Below are 25,052 nucleotides of genomic sequence, written 5' to 3'. Positions count from 1 at the left end.
CCTTCACAAAACTCATGTTAAACAACTGCCTCCTTGAGACAACATTAGGGTGTTATCCTACACGACGAACTCCAACCCCACCAAACATGAATTTGAGACTCCTTCCTTGCCCAACTGATGGTAATGAAACTTGTACAACACATTGTACCAATAGTAGCAGTAGTAGCAACAATAGGAGTAATAGTTGTACTAGCACATCGAACGGTCCATGTAGAGATGAGTTGTTGACCATGTACTTTGACGGATCAAAGATGCAGGATGGTTAAGGAGCCAGGTGTATTCTGATCGACCCTTGCAATAGGAAGCATCTCATATCAATTCGCTTGGATTTCAAGTGCATGAACAATGTAGCAAAATATGAAGCACTCGTGTTGGGCTTGTATAAATCCATCAACCTCAATGTGGTCATACTCAAAATGGTAGGTGATTAAGAGATACTGGTATGGCAGGTACGTAGCACCATTCACTATTTATCACCACATCTCAAAAGTTACCAACAAGAGGTATGGTGACTAATATAAAACTTCCAAGAATTTAATATCATTTTTGTCCCATGTGCGCATAATGCAGCTGCCAATGGATTGGAAAATGTAGCCTCGAGAATGTCACCGATTAGGGATAGATTTACTGTTGAAATTTTGTACAAACCATCTATCCAAGACAACATAACTAACTTATGTGTGTTTAATGATGATCAACAGATACTGCATTTCATGGCCAACAATAACATCTTCAAATATGCAAGGATAGACAGTGACGATCACGAGCACTCTCTGCAAGTAGTAACATGAAAGGCCAGATTATCACAAAAGGTGTGGTATCATTGGAAAAGCTATATGACTTGCAATAACAGCTACAGGGGCCAAGGAACAACAAGACCCACAGTTCCACCATGAGGCATGAATTAAGTAACCTGGTGTTGTGGGGAAAAATGCCTATGCAGGACGATCCTATCCACCTAAGGTGTGACAGTGCCTTAGCAACAAACAGAAACAACTATTCTAGTATTCTTCCTTTATGAATTAAGACTGAAGAGAGATGGATGGACTAACCAGTGTCTTCCGTTTGTCCCTCGATCCGGTTTCTCTTCTCTTTGAGAGTTCCCAGCTACTTGCCTTCTCGCTCGCCCAGCTTCAACAGGTCCCTGCAAGATCACAAGAAGAGAACACTACACAAAGACATCGATTCATATTCATAACTAGTTCAGGATTAGAAATAAACTAAACATACTAATGCAATCATACATCAAAGATACATCAGTATATAGGAGAAACCAAGATAGCTTTATTGATGAATAACAAGGTTCAGGAGGAGATACAACTAAGAGGGCTCCAATCCAGCATCTCCTTCCCAGCAAATGAAATTCCTATCTTCACCTCCCTTCAAAGCATTAAGCACCCAATGATTCCAATCTCAAACCAACAACAATTCTTTGCAATAACAAAATTCTAGCCTCCTGGATCTCATGGAGGAGAGATCCATATATAGATGTTTGGAGAGAGGATGAGTCAGGTTGAGATCTGACTAGTGTCCTCTCCCTCTGTCAGTTCTTGCTTCCACTTGGAGACTAAGAGCCTCTTACTCATCACTAGTCGAATTCATTGAGGCAAGTGTCATTGGAGAAGATTCTGGAAGCTTCCAGGGTCTTTCCACCTCGTTGAATGAACTTGCCATTTGTCACTTCCCGCTCAGCGCACCCTGGTAGTGCTTCTACCTACGTTGCAGTGCACCTAGCCAGTGTAATCTCTGCATTTCAGCGCAGACAGCTAGTGGAGCCTCTGAATTGATCCTGAATTGACTTGTTTTTGAGCAGTTTCAGGTGGAGAACTTCTGTGAATTGTTGTGGTTTGTTAGCCTTGTTCCTCTAGGGGTAGGAACAACATGTTTAGGGAATTTGGATCCCTTAGATTATGGACATTTCATGCTTATAGCTGTAAGGCACAAAAATGTCTATAACAGTTTCCCCCTAAAGTATGAGGCCGTTTATCGGGTGAAATGCTTTATTAGGAGGATCCGAAGTTCTTCCAATGCTGGGAGGAGACCTGTAATAAGATACAATACAATACATTATTTTTCATACTGCTTTCATGGTTTAGCTGAGGCGGGCATTCCCATGCTCAGCTTTATAAATTCATTTTTCTGTACATAGAACAGACAATCGTCTGATGGTAGACTGATAATTTTGATGAAATTATCATCCTTTGGGTAGGATGATTATCTGCTGCAATGATGTACATGTCAATGTCTTTATCTTTCCTGAATATATATCGCAGCCCAGATGGATGAAACTAGATCCGGGGTCTTCAAACTCGTTCGATCTTCACTCTAAGTACAAGTCGATCCATGTGAGAAATGTTCTGAAGTCGAACATGGAAAGACATCGCTTGATTACCGGTCAATGAGGTAAACCGTTAACAAGAGCGAGAGGAATCACCGATAATGATAATGACCCTCAAGGTAGTGTAGTACAACTCAGGTGGTGTGAGTAAAGGACTTGGCGTCGAACACCACAAAAAATCTTTTGGTCGAAGGTCATTGATGTATACCTGTCGCTGGAAGTGAGAAACTTGCCATTGAGGCATGCAAGCTTCAAAGTACTGAAGGGGTTGTTCCTAGATCAACTTCTTGGATAATGAGCTGATGTCGACAAGAAGCGATCCGTCAAAGGAGGGCCTTATTGAATCCCCCATCAATGACACGGAACGGAGCTAATGATTTTGATGGAGGTGAAAACGATCTGATGACATATGATTCAGGGTGGCGGTCATGAAAGGATGAAGGATAATGTACGGCAGTGGATGGGACACGGTTGACTTCTCTGAACGACTTCTTTTGAACATATGGCGACACTTATGCGATGGATCGGTAACATTACCCCAAATATGGATGGTATGGTGAGACCATGGTGATGTGACCAGTGAATGAAACAACCCAACCCGATTGTGGTACGGAGGAAAAGTTTCATGTCCAAGAGCCACTTGCTACCATCAAAGTTTTCTTGAGTTTCTCCCAATTTTCCCCAGTCATTGCTGACCAGTACCTCTTTATTTTTGTCAAGCTTGAGGAGGATAACATATGCTTGTTCTATAACTTGCCCTTCGGGAAATCCCATCGCTATGTTTTAACGAGCCTAGCGATAGTGAAACACGTTCTCGTCTAAAGACAAGTTTGTCGCTATTTAATGTTTTTAACGAGTCTAACGACAAAGATAACTCGGTCCTTTTCATTTTTAGAGAGTCTGAAAAGGTACGTAAAGTCAACTCCGAAAGTCCCTTTTTCGTCATCTAATCCCTTAAGTCCGAAAAAGTATAAAACAATATAGAAGGGATGGATTTTCGATAGTTTTAACGAGCCGAACAAAACAAGCGCTCGATCTTTTTGTGCAATAATCCCTCAGGTCCAAAAAGATTAAAATATAGAGGAGGGATAGCACTTCCGGTCGCTTTAACGAGCTGGAAGGCCAAAACTCGGCAATCTTTTCATATTTTACGAGTCAGATGAAAAGAGCTTAAAGAAGACTCGTCTTTTGAGGAACGAGTGATGAAACGGGTTAGCAGCTGATTCCAGGTAAGGGTTGGAATTTTCCAAGCACGACAGTGTCACAAGGATGGCTAGTGAAATCACTCTTCGCAGCTGTTCCTCAAAATGGGTAAACAATCATATGGAGGTGAGCGATCGACCAATGGAAAAGTGGAGGTGATGGTGCAAACACGACCAAGGCTTTAATGGCTGATAATGTTACATTCACAGTGGTTATTTACCGGAATATAGTTCATTTTTTAACGAGCTTAAACGCGGAAAAACACTGCTCAGTCTTATGTTTATTTTTTAACGAGCATGAACTATGTGCTAAAACTGCTCGATTTTATGTTTATTTTTTAACGAGCATGAACTATATGATAAAACTGCTCGATTAATCCAGTCATATGATAAGAATGTCTCATTGAAGATGCTATTTTTTATGTAGCTTAGACCTTACAAAGCTTTGCTCCGGATCCTTTCGTTATGCAAGTTCGGAAACGACTAATCCTACGAGTTTAAAGGATTAGACCTACAGGTTTAAAGGGAGGACCTAAAAATTTAAAAAAATAAATAGCCGCCCCTTGCTTGCACTCCAAAAGGTTTGCATGCCCCCAGGTATAAAGTACGATTTCAAGGTTACCCCTCAATTTGCAGATAAAACATTTGTTCTACCAGGAAAGGCCTACCTCTTTCAGGTTACCCAAAGATTGTTTCATTTGCACAGCAAACAAGACACTTCTTCAGCGATGTCTACTGAAATAGACAAAGGTGAGAGACTCCGTCTGTCAACTCACATAACTTTGACAAAAGAATCTTATTCTAGAACAACCCCTCTTCCATGCCGTACGGGGTACGGACTAGTCATATTCTCCTGCGGAAACCTACCCTATACCCAAAGTTTTCCTGCCAAAGTAGACCAGGACGCATGCCCCCTGGGTTCCAGTCATATCCTTCCGAATCACTCGCGCTCATCGGGAGGACGGACCGTGGGTTGAGACATTTCTTGCGTGAAGAGACCATTTAGGGATGGTGCATGACTATTTGCGATGCGTGATCCGGGAAATGAAAGTTGGTCCACGAGCTTGACCACTCTTCCTTCGTGCGAAAAACACATTACTCTAAAGAGTGAGGAGACGGTGGCTCCCATGCAATATATATAGTCTCGTCCAAGGAGTAGGTTATAATCCAAGGGTCCTTGAACGACCATCACATTCATTTGAACGGTCTTCCCTTTCAATGTGATTGGCACATTGGGAAGAATCCCTAAAGGTCGACTGGTTCCTTTATCAAAGCCTGTCAGATTTCTCATTTCAGGCAAAAGCACTGGTGAACCAAGCGCTTTCCAAGCAATAGAGGAAAGGATACTCACATATGCCCCCTCATCAATGATGGTGCCAACCATTACCATTCTGTATATTTGAATGATAATTCTGAATGGTATGCTTGCTGGCAACCGGGGTCTGCCTAGTTGGTTCCAGTCGAAGGATACAACTAGGTTGCTTGGTGGTGGTACCTAATAGACGGCCGGTTATGACTCTGACGAAGTTCCTTCCCGCGATAAAGGAATGGGCAAATTGCCCCCTTGTTCGTTGGAGTCTGTGTTGATGAAGAGAATTTGGATGGTGTGGTCTTTATTCTCTTCTGTGATGGTATTATTCGAAGATAGAACCTCTGAAGGCAAGAGCGGGTCAACTGCCGCCTCGACCTTTTGACTTTCTTCAAGTATGGATTCAGATGGTTCATCCTCAATGATAGGTTCTTCGGATGACCACCTGAGCGGGCCAGCCGGGTTCTCAACTGGTGAAGGACTTGGCAGGAGTTTTTGATATCCAGGAGGAAGTCGCACTGGTAAAACCGGGCGATCTTCCAAAACACTTTTAGCCTCGTCTAAGAAGGGACAACGGTGGATGGCATGGTTGCCTTCACACAGTTTGCAGGGAAATCTAGCTTTCCCTCTCTGTCCTGTGGCTTCACTTTCACTAGTTGACGGTGTGCTGTCAACATGGCTATCAGAGGTTGACGCCACCGAATTGTGCAAACTGGGAGACCAGTCCCTTAGTATCCGAGGGATGCAGGGACAATCTCTGTGGAAGTGGTCTCCCTTGCATATGACACATGGCGATTTAGGCCTAGTCAGTGCTGTGTGTGGATTTTTGTCAAACGACACTTTTTTGCCCCCAGTCGCTTTTGGCTCCTTCTTCTTCTTCTCTTTCTTCTTCTTTTCCTTCTTCTCCTTAGGAACTTGGTTTTTTGTTTTACCAGTTCCGTCAAGCGAAGAGGAAGGAGGAGAGAAAAAATTAGATGAAGTAGAAGGCTGGTGGGTAACTCTGGTCTGGTCTAACTGTTGATTCGACTGTTCAGGAATAGTGGTGTTCTGAACGACATTGGTTGAAAAGAGCCAGACCGGCAAGCCAATTGTCAGTCCTGGAAGTGACAATGTGGCCATATGGGGCGCACCAACATCTCCCCAAGAGAAGAAGGGACTAGGATTTCCACCAAGGGGAATTCCTTGGTTGGTGTGCTCCATTTTCTCAACCAAAAGATCAACGCAGGAAGAAAGGGTGATTGTTCCGTTTAAAATAAATTTTAACGACGCTTTAGACAGAACTTGCTTTTTCAATTTTAAAGAGTCGAGAAAAAGCTAAAGATGACTCTAGTCTCCTTCGATGTTTTAACGAGCCCGAAGTGACAAATGATCGGATGGACTTTTTCCGTTATAGAGTCTGAAAAAGGCCAAAAGGAACTACTCTAGAGTTCTAGGTAGAGGGTGTGCCAAACTTTTCGCAAAACCGCAGAATACTTTTTAGGGTACGGGCGGTCGATCTTCCTGAATGCTGTGTTCAGTGCATTGCAATCAGTAGGGCGGCCGACACGGCTTCCTATGGATAAAGGTTATATTCCTATAGGGGTCTCCCAATATATACACGACGGTACGTGGGAGCACAATCCGTACTGGTACTAATCATCCCTCAGGAGGAATCACCCAACCATCAGTGAGGCGACCAGTGACCAGGTTTTACGACGCCAGAACACGTCTCTAGCCTAGACCTCTATGTTGTGCGTTATGTTACAAAGCGTTGTTAAGTTCATTCAATTTATTTTAGGTTGATCTTTGTAGAAGTTTTCCTTTTTGGATCACCACGAGATGTATGATACAATTCCTAAATGCAGTCTAAAGATGATAAGCAAGCTTTTATATCTTTTCAACAATGAAAATCCTAGCTACAAAGGGAAAAGAAAGACACCATCTTTTCTCAAAGAGCAATCAGCACACTCTAATGCACTTTTCCTAAATCAAGCATGCAAACTATGAAGATACAAATGCACAATGCAGGTGTTTGTTTTCCGCTTTCTTAATATTGATGCCTAAAAAGAAAGCTTTTTGTACAACTTTGAATTTGCTTTTAAATGACAAATACAAACAAGTTTACTTTCTCGAAATCAGAAAGGGTAGAAGAGAATACAACACTTTACGACTTTCGAAATGAACACTTGTTTCGACACTTAAAAGAGACAAACTCAAACCAAAAGCAAAATTAAATGTATAATCAACTGTAAACAGCCAATGAACTCTCTCCTAAGATCACAATCAACAGATCTGAATCAAGGGCTACAGGATGATTATTTCACTCTTGCAGAGGAACACTGTAAATGATGCCACAAACACATAAAAAAACTCACAGTCTTTTTGTACAAAAGGAGGTGGAATTTAAGCAAAGAAAAGGAGTTATCAGACAGGTACCTATGCTGGTTACAAGCTGCAAAAATCAGAGATCAAAACAAGGCAAAACAGAGCAGAGAACCCCAGCTGCACAAGTCCTAACTGGATCAACGCACCCTCAACACAGAGGTTTTGACATTCAGCGCAGGTAGCCTTCACGGGACCTGCATTGAAATGCATAACCTCTTCACAGAGTCTGCGCTGAAGGAGGAACGAGAGTTCCTCACTGGGTTCTGGGTCACAGTTTGCTGATTAATCTACGGTTTCAGGCAAAATAAAAGCAACAAGCAAGGTACAATCAAAGGGATGCTTTGAGGGAGGACTAAGATCTATCACAAAGGATCATCAAATCATTTGTGAGTCCATTGTTCAGATCATAGACAAATCCAGTGATCGGATCAAAGCAGCAGTTGTCTACTTTGCATTTGAGAATAGCAGATGCAGTTCGATTGTTGCTGTTGAGTCTATGAAACAAACAATGATAGAGACACAAATAAAATGACTAAACAGATTTCCCCAGTGGAGTCGCCAATTTGTTGTGGGGAAAAATGCTTATGCAGGACGATCCTATCCACCTAAGGTGTGACAGTGCCTTAGCAACAAACAGAAACAGCTATTCTAGTATTCTTCCTTTATGAATTAAGAATGAAGAGAGATGGATGGACTAATTAGTGTCTTCCGTTTGTCCCTCGATCCGGTTTCTCTTCTCTTTGAGAGTTCCCAGCTACTTGCCTTCTCGCTCGCCCAGCTTCAACAGGTCCCTGCAAGATCACAAGAAGAGAACACTACACAAAGACATCGATTCATATTCATAACTAGTTCAGGATTAGAAATAAACTAAACATACTAATGCAATCATACATCAAAGATACATCAGTATATTGGAGAAACCAAGATAGCTTTATTGATGAATAACAAGGTTCAGGAGGAGATACAACCAAGAGGGCTCCAATCCAGCATCTCCTTCCCAGCAAATGAAATTCCTATCTTCACCTCCCTTCAAAGCATTAAGCACCCAATGATTCCAATCTCAAACCAACAACAATTCTTTGCAATAACAAAATTCTAGCCTCCTGGATCTCATGGAGGAGAGATCCATATATAGATGTTTGGAGAGAGGATGAGTCAGGTTGAGATCTGACTAGTGTCCTCTCCCTCTGTCAATTCTTGCTTCCACTTGGAGACTAAGAGCCTCTTACTCATCACTAGTCGAATTCATTGAGGCAAGTGTCATTGGAGAAGATTCTGGAAGCTTCCAGGGTCTTTCCACCTCGTTGAATGAACTTGCCATTTGTCACTTCCCACTCAGCGCACCCTGGTAGTGCTTCTACCTGCGTTGCAGTGCACCTAGCCAGTGTAATCTCTACATTTCAGCGTAGACAACTAGTGGAGCCTCTGAATTGATCCTAAATTGACTTGTTTTTGAGCAGTTTCAGGTGGAGAACTTCTGTGAATTGCTGTGGTTTGTTAGCCTTGTTCCTCTAGGGGTAGGAACAACATGTTTAGGGACTTTGGATCCCTTATAATATGGACATTTCATGCTTATAGCTGTAAGGCACAAAAATGTGTATAACACCTAGGAACAAAACATGATCCAAAGTCTGTCAATCTTGCTACACATTGTACACAGCAAGACCAACAAGTGTTTATCCACTTGTTCAAACAGTACTGAGATGTGTTCACATGGACGTATGATGATCTGAAAACTTATGACATGTGGATCATCCAACATATCATCCCAATCAAAGAAAGGGTCAAGCCATGCCAATAGAAACTTAGGAAGGTACATTCATCGCTTGAAACCCTCATATAGAGAGAGCTTACTAAGATGTTGGATTCATGGATCATATACAAAGTTCGACATTCCACATGGGTCTCCAACCTTATTCATGACAAAAGAAGTCCGGGGAAATCCACTTGTGTGTTGATTTCCAGAACATAAACCACATCTTAGATAAAGACAATTGCCCTGTGTTATCTATGGACCATATTTTGCAAACAGTATCTAGGGCACATATGTTTTCTCTTCTTGATGTATTCTCAGGATACAATCTAGTTCTGGTAGTAGAACCTGACATACTTAGAACTACTTTCTATACTAAGTGGGGTACGTTCGCTTATAGACAAATGCCATTTGGGCTTGTAAAAATAGGCACAACATTTCAGTGTGCCATGGACATCAGCTTTCACGAACTCGTTGGACAGAGCGTGGTGGTATACCTTGATGATGTGACTATGTTCTCAAGAAGATGGGAGGACCACATACACCATCTTAAGAAAATCTTTGAGCAATGCCAGAGATACAAGATTTCCTTGAATCCAAAAAAGAGTGTATTCGTCGTGTCGAAGGGGAACCTCCTTGAACACATTGTTTCCAAGAGTGGGATTAAGGTGGATCCATACCGGGTCCGAGATATTACACAGATTCCTTACCCAGTGAACAAGAAATCCATGCAATCCTTCTTGGGCAAGATAAACTTCCTGTGGAAGTTCATCTCAGATTATGTGTAGATAGTTAAGCCCATGCACAACATGATCAAGAAATATGTAGTCTAAAGATGGGGTAAGAAGGAAAGGTATGCATTCACCTGGATAAAGTAGGCCAGTGTAGAAGCACCTGCATTCTACAACCCATTTTTCAAGGAATATTTCCTGTTATACACCTTTGCTTCCGATAACTCACTAGTTGTAGTAGTACTCACTCAGAAATATGAATCTAATGATGAACGTCCCATCACTTTCATTAGTGCAAGAATGCAGGGACCAGAGCTCAAATACCCTACCATTTACAAGCAAGATTATGTAGTTTACAAGGAAATGAAACACTTCAAGTCCTACTTGCTAAAGAACCACTACATAGTCTTCGTCCCCCACCCAGAAGTTCATACATTGCTTGTACAACAAGAACTGGGTGAACAACGTGTGAACTGGATGACAAACTTTCAGGAATATGATCTTCAAATCAAGCTAGTGCACACGATCAAAGGACATGGGATCTTCAGAGTTCCAGCTGAAGCAGTGCACGCTCTGGAGAACGAAGAAGAGCTCATCGGTTGGGAGTAGGAGATTGAGATGTATGACATAAGGTGAGAAACACCCACAGAAGGTAGAACCTCTTGGTACACAGATGTGCACTAGTACCTTGAGCACGACACCATACCCTCTCACTTTTCTATCAGACAGAAGAGGACATTGCACCTGAAAGCCTTAGCATATCAGTCAGTGCACGGAGTGCTTTACAAAAAGCACAGTAATGGATTTTTTCTCAGGTGCTTGGAGGCACATGAATCAGAGAAGGTACTTCAAGATCTACATGACAGGCCCGCCGAGGGTGACTTTGCGGGAAATACCACTGCACACAAAGTTATGCGAGCTGGTTTTTACTGGCCCACATTGTTCAAGGATGCACATGCTTATGCTCGCAAGTTCCCGGTCTGTCAATGATGTGCCAACAGAACATGAGAATAAGCATCCCCACTGCACCCTGTTGCAATGACCGAACCTTTCCAATAGTTCGGCCTGAACATCATTGGGAAAATTCTCCCTCATTCGTCAAAAAAAACTGCTATATCCTAACAACAACTGCCTACTTCACACAGTGGACAGAAACAGTTCCGCTCAAACAAGTGAATGACTAGGAGGTCATCAACCTTCTCTAGCAGAAATTCATCTCATGCTTCAACGTTCCGTTATCACTTATTTTTTATAATGCAACTAATTTTTCATCTTTGAAACTCTATGAATTTTCATTGCAAAATGGTATTGTGTTAAAGAATTCATATAACTATTACCCGCAAGGAAACATTTTAGCAGAGTCCACGAATAGAAACCTCATCAAAATAACACCCTATCCCTTTGTGAAAACCCCAATCCCTCTATGAAAACCTCACCATACTTCCTGGTTTATGGTAAATAAGCCATCCTTCTGCCAAATATCTACTTGCCTACACTTTAGCTTTCCCAAGAATCCCAAGGCAAGCCTTTCCCACTAGTTCAGCATAGGATGGATGCTCTCCATTAGCTTTAGGAAGAAAGGATGAAAGAAGAGGAAAAATTCACGCTCCACGAGAACCATATCAAGAGATGGTTCGATAGGAAGTCTGTAGGGAAGGCTAAATTCGATGTGGGTGACTTAGTTCTGAAATGGGATAAGCCCCATGAAGACAAAGGAAAACATACAAAGTTCAAGTCCCTGTGGATTGGTCCGTACATAGTCCACAAGATGCTTGGGCCACACATGTATTGTTTGCGATCACTTGATGAGAGGATTGACAACCTTCCTATCAGCGACCAAGATCTCAATAATTATTTTCAGTGGATTGGGTCGTGCCCATGCCCTATACATAGTCTGCTTGCAACTCATTGTTTTCATCTTGTTTTCTTTGTTTATTATCTTTGCTTTTTCTTTGTTTCATTATGCTTACTATTTTTGTTCACGTTCATTTTTTTTTTACATATTACTATTTTTGTTTCCGGAAATAAGTGTTGCCAACTACTACGTTCTAGCTTTTGAATAGAGTATGTGGCTGAAATTTGAAGAGGCTTGTGACACTGCGACACTTGGCTAGTCTTGTGTCTATCTTCTATGTGCTTGGTTATAACCTTTGGCCAATGAAGTCTTTATGGAAAATAAGAACCCTCTGCAAGGGACGTTTTGGTCCAACCATGAACTCGTGTCCACACTGGAAAGCCCCATGCCTATACTCAACCTTCTGCTATGTGTGTTCAATCTCATCCAATTAGTATAAATAGAGAAGAAGAAATCTAAATGAGAAAACCTATGTAAGAGTTCTTACATGCTTCTCTGGAGGAACAACCTCTTCTACTCTCAATAAGTTAGGATCCCTCTTCCACCCCAAAAATAAATAAGTTCCTATGCATATTCCTCTTGAAAAATACAAAGGTGAAAGAATAGAAAGGCTTTGTTGGATTGAAGGGGCCTAATACAGGTTCAAAGATAATTAGCCAAACAAATCCCTACACTACAAGCCCTTTCAGCAATAGCCCGCAGAGTACGAACTAAGGCCTCACCCGAAGCAGTATGGGGGGATGCTGGAACCAAGTTTCCCCACCCTTGAGATATTTGAGGGGTCAGTTTTGTCCAACTGTGAATAGCTTCGTGCAGGTTACTTCGTGCACCACCCTGACCTGCGAGGCCTTTGCGATCTGTTATAGTCATCTTTGCACAGCCATACCCAGGGGCTGGGATGATTTTGCGATGCTAAGGCAACGATCTGCACTAATTCCCCAAGTTACACCTTGGATCTTACTTATCTTCTTATAACTGCTAGTTAACTTTAGGTAAATAAATACTTTGTCTTATATTCTCCTAGTCAACATAATCATATAAGTTTATGCATATAAACAGTGAAAATGCAATTCATACCCAATATACTCAATGCATAAAACAAGAAAAGATACACATAAATGATATGAAACTTCTCTTTATTACTTATCCAACAGTTACAGACTTGACTAGCCCTAGGCACTTAGCTACAGAGGTCTACGCACTCAGCTGCAGATAACTAGGCCTCTACGCACTCAGCTATAGAGCCTTCTCCTACTCTATGACACAAGGCTCTACTTTACACTTAGATAAGACTCAATTCTTCATCCTTCATTCATGACTATTTCTCTTTCGGTTGATATACAACTTAGAGCCTTGCTCTATTTATACAATCCCATGGTCCATGGACGATGGGTGGATCTCTAAAGCCAACATTACATTTACGAAAATGAGGGTGGACAACCTTATGACTCATTTACAAGTTCGCGCTCTGCGCCCACAAAATGTGGAGTCTTTACATCAGATTTGGTCCAAATCTGGGTTTTAAGCCCCAAAAATTATCTCGGGGGATCTTGCACCCAACAGGTCCCCAACAAACACATCGTAACTCACCCTCGAGTCACTCTGTCGGTGCATAGATCTTCATTCAGAAACCTCCCAACTTAGCTCGGACTGCTGCAAGGTCGATAGCGCACTGAGCAGGTGCCTGCTATACCTCTGACAGCTAGTCAGATGGTCGAGCCACTTGTGTATCGTTTCAACTGACTACCGTTTACTTTTTCTAGGAAGTGTTTGCCATTCAGTTTCATCAACTGCACTACGCCACCATTCGTGATCCCCTTAGTAACATATGGTCCAATCCAAGGCATTAAACTGATCAACTCTCAGTGGTAACCCCCAAATTCATCAACGTAATCATGCACATCTTATTTTATCACAACAATTTTGTTTTCAAGAAAGTCCCTCTATATTCCTTCCTCAAACTTCTTGACTTCTGCTTCCACCATGTTGCTTTTCTCCCTCAACCGAACTCTTTCATTCATGAGTTCTTGGAGCCTAAGATTACCGTGATGGATCTCTTCATCAGGTCCCAAGCATTCTTCTTCAAGCTCTTACAACTGCATGATCCCTTCTTCAAAGGCTCCACAAATCGTCATATCCAGGGGCGCTACTATGCATAGACTAGGCATGATATATTCCATCGACATTATAGTGTTCACTCCATAGGTCATCCTAGAAGGCGTCTGTTCCGTCAGTTTCTTACACGTTGTCCTATAAGCCCATAAAACTGTTGGTACGAGCAGGTCCCAATCACTTTGCTGCACATTACAAACCTTGTTCAATGCTTTGCACACTTCCTTAAATCCTTCTGCGTGGATAACCTTCTGCGCGCTCGTTCTCTCCATAGTTTGTCATTCCAACTTGACGAACCATTCACGCATTTTCCCCCCCAACACATGCTTATTAATGTGCAGTTCTTGTATATCCACGCAAGTTGTTTACCATATGCTTGTACCCACCTAAACAAATGTGGGCATGGACCATCATGTCCATTGTATTTATCTTCCAATTGCACTATAGGTTTCCCAAACCGTGAGCGCAACATTTTTCTACATGCTTGCCAATCTTCAAAGATTCCTCTAAGCATACCCCACCACCTTGCAGGAGTAGCATGCAGTACCCAATTCAAGGCCTAGAAATGTTGCTTTTCCGGAACATCCCTTTCGAATCTATCCAAGAAAGCATCTACCTCACCTAATACATCATAAGTAGGGAGATCTCTCACTTCTTTTGATATGCAACACAGTGACCTTGTCATCATGTTACAATTAAGTGTGGTTACCTCATGTAACTAGTTCTGCCATTGTTCTATCTCCTCATCCGAATCTCAAGTGCACGAGCTTTCACTCTCCCATGATATTTGTCCATCTGCAGTGGGATTTACCCAGTCTTGCTCTCATGCGAATATCTTGTAGATGCAATCCAAATAGTCATTGCTTTCATAGCTGCGCACCAGCTCTGTATAGCGCAATCTCTCGCTAGGGTCCAAGGGTATAACTACGCGGAGAGAATTCTTCCCAAAAATCATCTTACGCTTCTTCAAATTAATTATCACGTTCATGTAAGTGACCCAATCAATTCCTAAGAGTGTGGGGTAGGGATTGTTGTCATCAACAATCTCTATGACCTGAAAGTCTGTTAGAGCACTCACTCCCTCAACATGGAAAATTTTAAGGATGGAAATTTATATTAAAGTTTAGATACCTTAGCGAATCCCACTAGTCCATAATATGAAATCTATAAAATGTTTGGAGATATTTTTGTAAAAATATTCAAATTTATAATATTTTTATATAGTTTATATATAACGTTTTGTGGATCTTTACGGTAAAATAATTTCATTCTATAAAATTTGGGCGAATCATTTTTACAAAAAAATGGAAATTAGCAAACCTTTTTTTTGGAAAAAGTATAGAAAATTATCCCATGGGGGAATATTAGACCCTAAAATTTTCCTTGTCCCTCAATACCCATAGTGATTCCCTGCAATCACCCCAGGGGTATTATCTTCTGTTGGTTCACCATTCATAGTTGAATAGGAGACCACTACAGCATAGGCCTCCCCATGCATTCCCATGTCTGCTTGGGAGAACGTTCGCATCCGATCCTAAGTCTAGAATTACTTGGTCCATCTCATATTCTCCAGTCTGCCCAGATAGCCTTATTTCTCTCCCTGTCCTTGTCTTATGCTTTCCAATATTTTGGACTACATACAATTCTCCTATCGCGGTCCCAACACATTTGTTAATGAGTTCATGCAATCCTTTTACAACCTTACTGTCGCAGTAGCTTCATGCATGTTCCAGGAATGTCGTCAGCATAGATGGGTCCATTTCCAGCTTTGGTCTATCTTTGCTTCCTAAAGTGGTGGCATCAGCGAAAATCTTCTTAGCTTCCATGAATGTTTCCTTAGTGAACTCTAAACCAAATTCTCCGTCCTTTGCTGGAGCTTTGCGAACCAAAGTGCTATCTTCGGGCTATTTGTCTTTATCATCTCCCATCATAATTCCACTTGGGAGCATAATATTCACATTTGGATCTTCCTCGCGTAGCTCAAAACTCATCATCTGTAGGTTCTGAGTTAGAGGAGATGGTAGCGCTACCTTTTCTTGTATCCTAGCTATCAGCGTAGGACAATCCTCCATCTCATGTTGCATCCCCTTGATTATCATCGTGACTACACTTTGTATTTAGTCGCTGCCAATACCACTATTGGCATGGCTCTAGTTAAATATGATGATGATGACACTGAGCATGTAGTTTATTATCTCAGCCGCAATTTACTAGATATGAAAACTCGATACGCCGATGTCGAGAAGTTGGCTTTGGCTGCCGTTTGTGCCATCCAACATTTCCGCCACTATATTTTATTGCGTACCACGATGGTGATTTATGATTGCAACCCGATGACGTACATCCCGTCACTTTAGTTACTGGGGGTCAAATACTCAAAGCGGATTGTCATCCTCCAAGAGTTTGACTTGGAGTTCACCATTGCCAAGTCTAAGAAGTCCCTCATCTTTGTTGAGTTGCTTTGCTCTCTAGTATCTATTACCGTGCCCTCCCGGTCAAAGGACCATATTTTGGATGAAACTTTGTTCCTGATTAGCACTCTCGATCCTTGGTACAGAGATATTATTGTCTATCTCCAGACGTCCTCTTTTCATCCCGACTTGTCCAAGGATGCTCGGCGATGGATTCGCCACCATTCTCAACCTTATCCCATTATTGGGGACACCCTCTACCATCTCAACACAGACTCTATTCTCTGCCAATGCTTAACATTCGAGGAAGCTGAACGAGTTCTAAATGACTGCCATTTTAGCACTTATGGTGGTCATATGTCCGGGTATGCTACTGCTCAAAAGATCCTCTGTGCTGGTTATTTTTGGCCCTCTATCTTCAAGGATTACATTCTTGCCGTCTGCTCTTGTCATGAGTGCCAAATCTACCAACGGAAGATGCGCGTGCCCCCCACTCCATTGCACCATGTCATTACCATCAGCCCTTTTTCCAAATGGGGCATTCATTATATGACCTGTAACCCTCGCTCGGCCGAGGGGCATGGTTATATCATCATTGCCATTGATTATTTCACAAAATGGGCTGAGGCGATGCCTACACTATCTGAAGACAGTCACACAGTGGCGCAATTTTTATTTAATCATGTCATCTCACGATTCAGAGTCCCTCAGGCTATCGTCACTAATCACGACAAACATTTCTGTAATGATATGATGACTAAGTTAACGACCCAGCTAGGCTTGTGGAATGATTGCTCGACACCCTACTATCCCCAAGCCAATGGCCAAGTGGAAGTTGTCAACAAAGTTCTTGTTACGATGCTTCAATGCACTATCAACATGCACAAGTCCAACTAGCACTTGATGTTGTTTTCCGCCTTATGGGCCTACCGAACTTCAGTAAAGGATGCCACCAAGTTCACTCCATTCCAACTAGTTTACGGTTAGGAGGATACCCTTCCCATTGAGAGTGAAATCCCTTCTTTGAAATTAGCTGTCGAATTACTCCCCAACACTACTCCAGTAGAAGAACATCTTCTCTACCTAGAGCGGCTGGACGAGACTCATCGACTAGCCTCTCTGGCTATTGAAGCATAGAAGAAGAGAGTGAAAACTCACTTCGATCATACTGTCCATCCTCATGCTTTCATTGAAGGAGATTTAGTCCTACTTTATGATCAAGCAAATGATAAGCTGGGGGTAGGAAAATTCAAGCCTATGTGGCATGGGTCGTATATTGTAAAATGAGTTTTACAAAAAGGGGCCTATGAGCTGATTGATTATGAAGGGAACCCTCTAGATAAGACCCAAAATGGGCTTTATCTGAAAAATTATTATGCATGAGCCCCATGCATTTTTTGATTTGTACATACGTGTGTTTTTAGAAAACGTGTTGTGTGCATGTTTTCATGTCTGTCTTGGTGTGTAGGCGTAATTGCCACTTATTGTGTCTTTTTGCTTCATGTGTGCAGATGTCTGATACATCCTACATTGGTTTCGCTGATGGTGCCTACTGCAATACTCGGAATCTTTCTTCTGTTTCATGGGTGATCTATGATCCTCATGATGAGTTAGTAGACCTTAAAGGTGTTTGTCTAGGTTGCACCACAAACAATGTCGCTGAATATAGTGATTTTATTGAGTTACTGTCCGAGGCTATCAACCTCGGTATTCGTACATTGGTTGTGAATCTAGATTCTCAGCTTGTTTTCCACCAGCTTAAAGGGCATTATTTCTTCAGAGATCATCGGATTTTAAAGTTGTATTTACGTGTTAAATTTTTGGAAAGAGATTTTGATTTTATCACATATCAACACATTCCAAGAAGATTAAACATGTTAACTAATGCATTAGAAAATCATGTATTAGACAAACATTTGCACAACATGTAATCAAAACAGCATATAGAAGCTTCCAAAACATAATAATGAACCATAGGAATATGTATATCTATATCTATATCTATATATATATATATATATATATATATATATATATATATATATATATATATATATATATATATATATATATATATATATATATATATATATATATATAACTTGTGTGGCGCACTGAGGCGCTCAAAAAATAAGTATATGTCCAAATAGAGTCTGTGTTCTCTGTACATCTGAGACACATGCCTCTCAAAAAATCAGCAGCAAATAAAAACTAGGCATCTACTGCAGTGGGTTATGCTCCCTATAGCACACCACCGCTCGTGAGACTCACCTCAAAAGTCAATGTACCCTAGGTATCACCCCTACTATCTGTATCTAGTACTCCATGGGGACCTCCTCGATCCCTTTATAATCAGGAATCCCCTCTGTCAGGCCCTCAAGATTTTGGGCCACCATCTCCACTAAACTACCAACTGGGGGAGCCAAGGCTAGCTCTCTGATACCCTGGGGATCCCTCCGTGCCTCTGGAGCTATCCCCATAGGCCTCTCTAGTCCCACGTCTGCAAGTACCATAGAATATTAGGACATATGCATAATGTTTTTTTTAAATATCATAAAAGACAAAATACAAAATAATGTGATCAAGAGTTTTACCGCCATCATCCTACTGCTCACCAGTAGGTAGCTACATGTCAGGGTATCCACAAAAGTCCATACCAGCATATGGCTAGTCCTCAACGAAGATCTTCTGGTGATCCAGCCACTCACAGAATAGTGTCCCCCATGACACTGGTCATCTGCCACCCCCTCGTGGCATAACATGCTCCCACCATGTGATCTTGGTCTCTCGCGGTATGGGCCTGTCCAAGTCCATATCCTGCAACTGTAGTACTGGCACCCACTCCACCATGAGCGGGATCAAGATAGACCCGTAACCAAATTGCTTCACCTCCCCACGACAACAGTTGGTAAGTTGTCTTTTCATGTTGGTCGTAATTGCTTCTGCCCAGTTGAACATGGTCGGATTGAGGTAGTCAAGAGCCAACCAGAGTTGGGTATTTGTTGCTTCATGTTGGGCTTGGGAGCCCGCTGCCCTCGTCACCATGAATAGAACTGCACGAAGAATCAAGTCTTCCACTGTGGGAATTGCCACCTTCCTGCTTTTTGATTTGCGTGCCTGTGGGCACACTCGTGCTATCAGCATATCTAATGATTCACCCATAACCCGTTGGCCCTCTAGAATCAACCTCTCACAACGACGGGATAATCCGGTCATGAAATATATATCTATAGCATCGAACTCAATGTCTCTGCCACGGATGATGAATTTTCCGTCTGTTGGGTTCCAAGCACGAATTAGCAATTCTAGCAAATCCGGTTGAGCCCGAAGGTGCGGAGTGAGGAAAAACTTCAATAGCCTGCAAGCCCATAGAGAATTTCGGCACCCAGCATCATTGAATGCTTCCTCATCGTTGATATCATGAGTTCGTTCCTGCGAAATGAATGCCATGTTGCCTTGCATGTTAAGAAAAATGGATTAGATCTCCTTTTATAAATTTAAATCCATGATTTACACAAAAATTTAATTTGACATCGCCATCACAATTGTTTTTAAAATAGTCACAATGACACGGAGTCAACACTTCATTTTTCTTGCGATCATCGAGATAATACATCAGTTTCTCGCAATGATCCCAAAGGTGCTACGTGTTATCACACTTAGTCGTCGTGGACCCAAGTGGATTTTCCGTGACGACTAAGAGGCGGATTCAGATTTGAAAAATCCGCCGACTACCACCTACCTAGCACCAAATTACATGAAAAAACTACTAAAATGCAATGTACTTACTTGGCGAAGGTTTCAGGATGAATCGTGGAAGGATGAGGTCGAAATAAACTTGAGAAGTTTGCTCAGATTGGTGCTTGAAACAATGAAAGGTAAAATGAACAGTGAAAATGGTAAAAAAAAATTAATTACCCCCCCTTTTATAGTAATTTTTTGAAAAATTTAAAAATTATACTTTAAAATGTGGGTTTCCTCCTTTCTATTGCATGGTTAATAAGGATTTTTGGTTTTTTAAGCTATATTTCCACATATATTAATCATTTATGTCAAATGGGTTTTACGTTTGACATTTTTTTGTGTGGAGCTACAGGTGGCAAGGTTATGGCATACTTGATCCATAAAGTCTTCTTTAACGCTCTTTTCCAACTTAAAAGACAAAAAGATAGCCGAGTTATTCCTTTTGACTCATTAAACGAAATAAGAGGCAGTCTACTTTAAGCTCTTTTCCGACCGTATAAACGCGAAAATATTGCTGAGATTTTGTCATTTTAGGTTCATTATTGTTTACGAAATGATGTGGTTTTGATCGATTTTCTACTTTTTCAGGTCGGGATCACTAATCACGAAAAGTACTCCTTGACTTCACAGTCAAGAGGTTCCCTCGGTTATTGTTTTATACTTTTTTGGGCTCGAGAGACACAAATCTACGAAAAAGAACCCCCCTGGAGTTTTCTTTTTCGTGTCTTTTTCAAACTCTCTAAACATGAAAAAGACTCTGACTTTTGCCTATGTCGGACTCGTTAAACCTTGACAACATTGGACTCATCATCATGATGAGACTCGAGCTTCTCCTCCCTAGGGCTCGTTAAACTATTACTAGGTTGGATTCGGCCGAAAGTCGAACTTATATTACAAGCATATGTTATCCCCTTCAAGCTTGTTTTCAAAAATAATTGGGGTACTCACTAGCAATGGTGGGGGAAAATTTGGAAGTTGTCATTGATTACCTGCGGCAACTAGTCACTCTTGAACATCGACACTTTTGCTTCTTGTCGGGTTGGGATATCCATACATTGTCATTTGGCCTTCCGGGGTTTTGGGTTGCCATTTAGCCTCATTCCATCTTATCTACGCCATCTCCATCAAGCCTCCAATCCCTTGGTACCTGAATGCTTCCACCATCCAGAGTGGTGTCGCCAACATGTTCAAGAGTATAATCCTTCTGCAGTTCACATCCTTACCGCCTCTTATGATACTCTGTTTTTCCATCTACCACTTGTTCCTTATCTCATGTCATTGATGGGGGAAACATTATGGCCCTCCTGTGACGGATCATCTCTTGTCGACATCAACTCATTATCTAGGAGACTGATCTAGAGATCCCCTTTGGTACCTTAGAGCTTTCATGCCTTAATGGCAAGTTCTTTGCACCTGATGATGGACATTCATCATTGGTCGTCGATTGGGTGATTCCACGAGTGTTCGACTTCAGCACATTCTTCACACCTCGTGGATTGTACTGGACTATACCTTGAGAGCCATTGGCTTTATTGGCGGTTTCTCTCGCGCTTGTTAATGGTTTTCCTTATTGACCGGTAATCAAGTGACTTTCTATCATGCTCAACTTCAGCACATCTATTCGCATGCTAGAATTTTTACTATGATTGGTTGGGGTTCAAGACCCCCAACTAAGATTACACATGTTCGGGATACATGGATTGTTTAATGATTACATGACTCATTGATGGATGGTTGTGACCATACCCGAGTCTTCATGGATGGCTGCGACCATACCTTTATCATTATCATAGTCTTACTAGCTAGATGGTTGCGTCCATACCACAGACCTAGTTCATATGTCTTTTGGATGGCTGCGCCCATGCCTAGACTACATGTATTTCACTATCAGAGATCCCAGTGGTACTTACATCTGTAGGTTCTTCTAGAAGGTGTTCCAGCTCAGATAGTTTCATAAAGCATTTCACCCCTCCCACTCTCTTGGGCTTCATACTTTAGGGGGCATCTGTTACATAGTAATTTGTTACTACCTTCACCCCAATCCTTCTACTGTGTCATGTATCCATGCTCATACTAGACAAGTGCTCTCTTATGTTGCCAATTGACCCACTTTTCCTAACTTTCTTGCATTGCGACTATTAGCTAAATACATACGATGAACAACAGTCATAACTAGTATAGTTGTGCTTCCAACACAGGATTACATATAATTGCTGCGATGATTAGATTTCATGCTCTAGTGTGAGTCTATTTGGTATTTTGCACGATTTTTTGACTACTTACATTGCCTACTAGCGATGTCAGTGCTAGATCTTAGCTATAAACTTGTGACGATCCAGATTGGGCAAATTTGTTTCAACAATCAGCCTTCTGGATGTCTCTGGATCTGGTTGTTGGGTCAGATTGGGTCGCCCTCCTCCCTCTAGCATGGTAGTTCCATATTTTGTGCTGCTTGTCTTGAGGATAAGCTCCCTCTCCCCCATTTCATGGAGACTCCTCCTCCTATAAAATCACTCACCATTGGTATCATCTGCTAGTTCTTTTGGTTGCATAGTGCTACTGCTATTTTTGAGTTTGATAGATAGTTGGTGTGAGTGTGAAAAGTGTGGGATTGCTTTGTAGTTTTCAAGAAGGTGTGGAGTGCCCTTAATCTTGTGTAAAACTTGTGAATGAGAGAGAAAGAGAGATATTGCTATTTGGGAGACCCATCCTTGAGAGTGAATGCTTGGAGAAACACACTGCTTGGACCCTCTGAGAAGGCTTGTGACGTCAAGGCCCAGTTGTAAGCTTACTCTTGTTTCATTATTAATACAATCAATGATGATTTCCTATGTCTTGTATGTAATTTTTATTTACTTGATAGCTCATGAATTCTTGACTTTGTGAGTAAATAGATCATTGTTGTTTCCTGGTTACATGCTTTGTCATTGTCTCGTGTTGTTTCAGTTCAATTACTCTTTAAAGAGAAGGAAATGGAAGCTGGAGCAATGCAACGGAACTTCATCAAATACCAGTTTGAGGTAGGCCTCCAATGATGACTATTTAAGGGAATCAATTGTTGTTTTGTCCTTGATGTGACTAGACCCACTCTAGGGCTAGAGGGGTTGTCTCTGTTTGGAGGGGGAATACTTTCCTACATCACAGAGGAGTAGAAAAAAATATCTTGTTGCCCAATTATGATTTTCTAGATGAATTGATGAATGTCTATATCAAAATTCCTATGCTACAAGCCATTAGAGAAATTCCAATTCTATCCAAGACAATAAAGGAGTTGAGCATTAAGAGACCAGGAAGAAAACAAAGAGAAACAAAAAGAATTTGCCTGGTAGGAAAGATAGCAGACATCATGATGGGAAAGATTGCCATGTAGAAATATGTGGATCTAGGAACTCCAATTGTCAAGACACATATAAATGGAATTGAAATTCCAAACACATTCATTGACCTAGGGGTAGCAATAAATATATGAGTAAACAAACTATGGAGTAGCTTAAACTTCCTAATCTTCTTTACACACCTACCTTACTGCAACTTGCAGATAGATCAGTAATCAAACCAGTTGGTGTACTAGAAGATATTTCTGTCTCCTTAGATTCTTGGGAATATCATGTTGACTTCGTGATTTTAACTCCCAAGAATAATCTAGGAGGACATATTAGGAAGACCTTGGCTAGCCACAACTGATGCTTTTATTAATTGTAGATCTAGTGACATGTATATTTCTGATGGTAATTCAACAAAGAAATTTACTTTGTATCACCCAGTAAATGCAATCACAGAAATAGATGACAAGGAATGGATTGATGATGAATATGATATTCAACCTCTCTTTACTATGTCAGAAATTAGTGAAGGCAATCAAATTTTGAACACATTGGAAAACTTTGAAACATCTTTAGAATATAATCATGCACAATTCCAAGAAAAATCTAATGTTGAATACTTGTCATCTAGGTAGATGTCTGTCTATTCTATGGAAGATTTTGGTAGTTCTACAGTTGAAATCTTTCCAGGTAGGACATTGAACATAAACAAAAACTTGGAGAAACTACAACAAGAAGAGCTAACCAAAACATTACAAAAACATTCTGGTGCATTTGCATGGGAATACACTGACATGAAAGGTATTGGTCCTAAAACTTGTATCCATCATATCTATATTGAGGAAAACAGTAGACCAATCAGACAACCTCAGAGAAGAATGAATCCAAATCTTAGGGAAATTTTGAAAGAAGAGCTCCCAAAATTACTCAATGTAAACTTCATTTACCCAATTTCAGATAGCTAATGGGTTTCTCCTTTGGTAATAGTGCCTAAAAAGAATATTAAATTGAGGGTGTGAATTGATTACCAAGAATTGAATAAAGCAACCTTGAAAGATCACTTTCCTTTGCCCTTTATAGATCAGGTGTTAGACACATTACCAGGTAAGAAGTATTTCTTATTCTTGGATGGTTTTAGTGGTTATAATCAAGTTCAGGTAGCACCTAAGGATCAAGATAAAACCACATTTACTTGTCCATGGGGAACATTTTCCTACCGAGTACTTCCTTTTGGGTTATGTAATGCACCTGCAACATTTGAAAGAGTAGTACTAGGAATTTTTTCTGATCTAATACATGATTGTGTAGAGGTATATATGGATGTTTTTACAGTCTATGGAAACTCATTTGAAGAAGCTTTGGAAACTTTGGAAAAAGTCCTTAAAAGATGTAAAGAAACAAACCTTTCACTAAGCCATGAAAAATGCTTTATGATGTTTATGGAAGGTATTGTTTTAGGACATCATATTTTAGGATATGGGATTAAAGTTGACAAATCTAAAGTTGAAGTCATCTCTAAGTTATCAATTCCAAGTTGCCAAAAGGTTGTTAGAAGTTTTCTAGGATTTACATGATACTATAGAAGATTTATAGAAAACTTCACTAGAATAGCATCTCCACTCTTCAAATTGATTACAAAAGATTGTGAGTTCATTTGGAATCCTAGTTGCAAACTAGCATTTGAAACCTTGAAAGAAAAATTATCTAAAGCACCTATTCTAAGAGGACCAAATTGGAAACTTCCATTCCATATTTCTACAAATGCTTCAGATACAGCCCTCGGAGCTATATTGGGACAAAATTATTTGATTCCTTATGCCATTTACTATACAAGTAAGAATTTGACTCCCACTGAGTTGAATTATACTGTGACTGAAAAATAATTCTTAGTTGTTGTTCATGCAATTAAC

The sequence above is a fragment of the Pinus tabuliformis genome, chromosome Q (assembly GCF_031772625.1).
Source record: "Pinus tabuliformis cultivar Carrire ecotype Pingquan chromosome Q, CPIR1, whole genome shotgun sequence".
In the NCBI taxonomy this organism is placed as follows: Eukaryota; Viridiplantae; Streptophyta; class Pinopsida; order Pinales; family Pinaceae; genus Pinus; species Pinus tabuliformis.
The sequence above is the reverse complement of the archived record's forward strand: the minus strand, read 5'-3'. Positions refer to the sequence as shown.